Source organism: Pinus tabuliformis, chromosome 1_1, assembly GCF_031772625.1.
Source record: "Pinus tabuliformis cultivar Carrire ecotype Pingquan chromosome 1_1, CPIR1, whole genome shotgun sequence".
Taxonomy (NCBI): domain Eukaryota; kingdom Viridiplantae; phylum Streptophyta; class Pinopsida; order Pinales; family Pinaceae; genus Pinus; species Pinus tabuliformis.
This window is the reverse complement of record NC_142297.1, coordinates 678,367,135-678,372,965: the sequence shown is the minus strand read 5'-3', so window position 1 is coordinate 678,372,965 and position 5,831 is coordinate 678,367,135. Positions and strand designations below refer to the sequence as shown.

At 34.6% G+C, this 5,831-nt stretch overlaps 1 pseudogene; it reads right to left on the bottom strand.

Annotated features, from left to right (window-relative positions):
- Window positions 1–4,539: 4,539 nt before the first annotated feature.
- On the bottom strand, window positions 4,540–5,194 carry LOC149215236 (F-box/kelch-repeat protein At5g60570 pseudogene; annotated as a pseudogene).
- Between the last annotated feature and the right edge of the window lie 637 nt (window positions 5,195–5,831).

Here is a 5,831-nt window from a genome sequence, read left to right as displayed (position 1 = left end):
GGAGGGTGTGACACACTTTGATTTTTGGATAAAGAAGGTAAAGGATGAGAAGGAAATCGCAAGAAGACATCGGGATTAGCAGCTACAATGAGATTTTCTTGCCGGTACCGAGTTGCATGTATGTTTTCCTCACTAGTTTTGGCATGCATGGAATATGCATGTGGATTATTGGTTATGATTTGTCACTGGCATGGAGGATTTCCTGGATTGATAGTGGATTTACTAGCCTTGTAATTTCCTGAATAACCATGGATATTGTGGTTTTATTTTCCTTGTTTTGTTCTAATTGGTTCTCATGTTTCCTTATCTTGGGTTGAGTTACTAGTTCTGAGAGCCTTGGTTAGATAAACACTTTGGATCCATGTAACAACTTGGGTTGAGTTACTAGTCCCATAGTCTTTGTTGGAAAAATGCTCTTGAGCCCTTGGTGGGTTGAGTTACTAGTTTTGGAGCCTTGGTTGGACAAACGCTCCGTAGCCGAGTGGTAATTGTGAGTTGAGTTACTGGGCCTGGACCCTTGTTTGGAACAAATGCTCTAGAGCCCTGGATGGCTGAGATGGAGACCAATCTAGTGATGGTTTTGGTGATGTCTGACCATGAGGTGGAATCATTATTTGATGGGTTGAGGTGGATGGCCTATAGAAGCCCTGGATGGTTTTGAATTGATGTGTTTTATGAGATCTCACATTCATTCTTGGAATATGGAACATCGATGAATGGCTGAAGAGAGATTTGGCTCTACCATTCTATAGTTGGGTGGAACATGGAAGTCCCATCCCATGCTTGGATTTTTTATCATCGATATGAGGTTATTTCTCCTTTTATTTATATGATTATTATATTGGTTATATGTGGTTTATATGGATTGATTTCATTGGTATTTCTTTTGTTATTATGATGGTTATGTATATGTCTTATGATAGTAGCTATGTATGAATCTCATCAGGTTTTTACTAGTAAATGAATGAACAATATATCTATGACATAATGGATGAATTGAAAATCGATGTGTTGAGGCATCAATGTTTCTTAGCGACTCTCAACTAAGTATGAGACCCCTATGCTCATATATGTTATTTACACATGTAGATTACATATTCGTGATATGTTTGACGAAATGGTTGTCATGGCTAGTATTGGTCCAGTCAAGCTCTTATTCACATGATTACATTTGTAATGTCATTTCCTTGATAATTTACTGTTCTTAAGATGTCATTCAATTCTGGGCAGTGACATAGGCTCTGGGCCTAAAAAAGTAGCTCAAATCCTCGGGATGCCGGAACAAAAATATGCAAAATAGTCCCTAGATGCTAGTTGGCACGCTTGTCAGAGTGTCTAGAGGTCCCTAGATGCTAGCACAACAATAGCATGAGAGCGTCCATCATAGAAAATTTTAGGGGTGAATCTTAGCCCATGGGAAAAATTTATGGGGTTTCATATTTTAGAGGGGAGAATCTTTTAAATAACCCCATTTTTCAATAGTTAGCCCAAAAAATATTTAAAAAATAAATAATTATTATATTTTAGCCCATGAAAAATTGGGCGGATAAACATTTCAATGACAGTTCGCCTCGGTTGCAAGTAAAATTTTCTTCCGATCGCTCTGATTTCTAGCTATGGGACTAGTTAGGGGCTATTTCACCCTCCACTATTCCTGGAAAATCAACACTAGGTTGAATTCACCCTGATTTTAAGCACAGGAGTTTGTAGGACAGGGGTTTTCAATTTGATTCACATAGGGCTCCTGGTTGAATTCACCCTACATTTCAGGGGTTTGCACTATCCAGTTTGAATCTTGATTCATGTGTGAAAGATACAAGTTTGACAATTTTGAAGGTTGTGAGTATAGGGTGCGGTGCAAGTGGTCTCTAATAAATTAAATTTTAATGGGCCAGGTCCATGATTTCAGGCTGCATTGACATCCTTCCCCAGGAATAATTAGATAGAGAAATCAATGGCCAGATCCTGTAATGAACTCATCATGAAAACAGATGGAAGACTGTCTTGAAGACTTGCTTTGGCCCGAGAAAGAGCCATCTAAATTTTAAAGAACAAACCATGCATATAATGCTTCCAATGTTTTGTTGGATTCGGGTATGCCCATAGTATATCAATGTTTGAAAATGATGTTTTTTCATTAAATACTGTCTGGTCCAAGAATTTTTCTAATTAGTGCAAGGTTTTGGTAACATTTTTAGGTAAATATCACCATTTTCTCTTTGTAATGTTGGTAAACTTTGTCGAGTTTTCTATTGTTTAAAGTTATAATGAATTTTTATATACAATGTGCTCCATATTTGGTCTTGAAGATGAATTTGGATGTTTAAATTTGTTTTTTGGTCAGTCTATAAGATATTAAGCATTGAATTTGATAATCTGCCTGGTTGAAATAAATTATCTTCCATTTGGGAACTCCAACCATAAGTAAGTTGTTTTTTCTGTTCAAATCTTTTTGTTTTAACTAAGATATTATGGATTTGAATGTCTCCCATCTCTATGATATTGAGCATTTCAAGCGTCAGAAGAGTTTTTCAATTTTTTGTTTTTCCCTTCTCTGTTTAACTATGTTTTTGGCTTCACATTTGGCATTTACCGTTGAAAATCTATCTCTACGTATATCATTATGAATTTAAGTTTTTTTTAAATCAATGAGGATCAGGCATTTTGGTGGTCAAGTTTTTGAGAAAGTACTAAGAATTTTAGACTTGAAAAAAAATGTTTTGTTTTAAATTTACTTATTCTGTGTAGTTTAATACATTTCACTTTTCCTATGACACTGAACGATCAAAAATCTCTCTATACATATAAGTTGCTTCTAAAGCTAGGTGTTTTTAATTTTTTTATATATTTTGAAATTAATGAAGGCCATGCATGACATTCGTCAATTTGCTAAACTTTTTCTTCAAAACAAGGTTATTTTTTATTTTACATATTATATCTTGGTTTTTTTGGAGTATTTAATTAAAGGTTTTTTCCTGGCACTATCTTGCTTTTGGTGTTTGACACAATCCTTGTTTTCCTTGGATTTATAGGCATGCCAGTTGTAAGCGATCTTGACTCATTATGACCTTTTGGATTATAAGGCATGCATGAGTCAATTTCAGAACACAATACTTTGTTTAAGGATTTGGCCTCTCAAGCGTAGGATACATGTTACCATTTTAAATGTTTTTGAAATGTGATTTTTTGAGCTTCAAAGCATTTAAAGATTGGTTTAAAACATTTATGTAAACACAGGTGTTTGTTATGTTAGTATTTTGTTAATTTGTGGATTGTGCACACACCTGAGTAAGGGTTGTGTGGTGGACCTCATATGGACGAGTGGGATTAATTTTAAAATTTTCCTGTGTATATATAATTTTTTTCGGATGAACATTTAAAGTTTTATGTGGTAAGACTCTTTTACTGATGTATAAACTTTCCATACATTGGGATATCATTGGATGGTCAAAAACATATAAAACACTATTCTTCTAATGAAATTTCAACTCTTTTTGTTTTTTTCAACTCAATATGTATGCAAATAAGTGAATCATGGAATGAGACGTTAATACTATGTAAACCCATTGATGTATCAGAAATTCTCTATGTAGTTATTAGGTGAATCCTCTGTGATAGTGTTTTTTAAATAATAATGTCCCCTAGTAAGTAAGAGCATACTGAATGAATTATTATTTTGGATATTACAAATATGGACATTCCAGGGTATCTTTCAAGGTTTTAAGCATCTTAACCTTCTAAATCTTTTTTACTTAGCATTGAGGGCTTTATCTTGTAATCAATGTAGTGTGGTGTTATAATTTTTATAAAACATGGTTACTTTACATATTCATGTTGGTATTAAAGTTTTTGAGGTTTAGTACATGTAGCTTGACTTGTCAAGTATGGTTGTACCATCAAATATTCTACTGGTAAGAAATCTATCATGTATTGGTTAAATTGTAGGGCTTTGTTTTCCAATAAAAAAAATTGACTTCAAATTAACCATGAATAATAGGTGTTCTAGAAGTACAAGCTTCATTACGCTCCTCTCTGTGTCAAAAATATATAAGGGCTCAATATGTCTAAGCTTACATCCCAAACAGTAGTGATGTACACAAAAATATTGGAGATCTTTGAATTTCAATGCATGGCTTCCTCGATTAAACCTTCAATTATTTGTTTTCAGTCTTCACATCCATGATTTGGTGTCAAATAACCCTTAATGCCAACACAAACATGCTACAGTAGATTAAGTTCTCTGTTTTCTGTTAGGAAGAAACAAAATGGAGAATATATTTCCCTTCTAAGACATCTGAAGATTAAAGCATTGGATGTTGCTCAGCCTTTTGGTAATGAATCCAAGGAAAGTGAAGACTTTGAAACTAATAATCATTTGAATATTGGTATAGTTGGATTTGGTAATTATGGGAAATTTCTTGCAAAAATTGTGGTTAAACAAGGTCATATAGTATTGGCTCATTATATAATGGATCATTGCGATGAGTTTGAAAAATACAAAAAAACAATAGATGTTTGAGACCAAGAATAATGACCAACTCAACAACTCATTATTGCACAGTTGTAAACAAACACTTCAGTGTGTCACTTGACTGCAACAACTTTCTAGTCTATTGGCCTCCTAGCATCAGAGGTAGGCCTCCATGAATTCACTATAATGCATTCACCTTCAGGTGCTCTTTGCCCACTAGTTACTATAATCTCATTACCATAGGCCTTGAATGCTAGACCACAACCATTCATTGAATATTCTCTCACATGAAACCTACCCACAATGCTCCATGTGTTATTCTCCTTGTTATATTTCTTAACTTCATATTTCTAGAATCCTCAACTACATATAGTTGATTATTGACTACAACAACTAATGGGCGAACATGAGTTACGTTGTTCCATCTAGGGAACATTTCACGTATCCTTCTCCAAGTCCTTGTTTTAAGATTATACTCTTCTACACATGTCAATGAAACTGTGTGGCTTTATATTCATCCTATGATAGAAAGCTTCCCATCCATGAGAAACCTGAACAAAATTTCCATGGAGAGTACATGTCAGGAAGAGTTTCCCAAGTGCCTTGCTCGGAATTGTAAGGCTTGGCAGACTTGAGCACAATGTCATTCTAATCACTTCCTCTTGCAATTATGGCTATCTCTTCGTAGTTTCTTGGACTAAATAAACAATGAGGGCCAACCATCCCTTTACAGATTCAGTGCTATTTACGTAGGATTCATGTATGTAATTGATACGCTTATTTTTTCTAGTGATTATAGAGTTGTGTACTTTAACTACTAGCTATTACCACTTTTCTGTTTGTAATATTAATTAATAAATTCTTCATGTTTGTTACTCAAGTGTTGGTGGATTCCTTGTCTCTTCAAGATCCCTTCATCATTATTTTAACATGCTTTCCATGAATAGCATGCAATATTGTGTCCTAAAGAATAGGAAATATAGTACTCATCTCCTCCTTCAACCTAATCTTTGTCTATTCTAGTATCGCTAGATGACTTACAATCTCCTTCAAAAGTACATATTTTCACCCAGTTGAACTTTTTTCCCATCATCATCTTGGATGCATTTAGCCCACCTTCTATCCTTTTTCCTAAAACATAAGCCATTTCTATTGGTGCATCAGAAACCATCTCCTTGACTGCTCCGTCCAATTTCCTGACTGGACTAGCACTTTGTTCTGTATATTGTTCCACCCCTTGAGTGGAAGGAAGAGATTTCTCTTTCTAACAATATTTTGCTGAGAGGGAATGAGTGTATAGATAGGACCCTTGCTAATAATATTTTAAATCTTATGGATCCTCACCTTCAAATTTACAGGT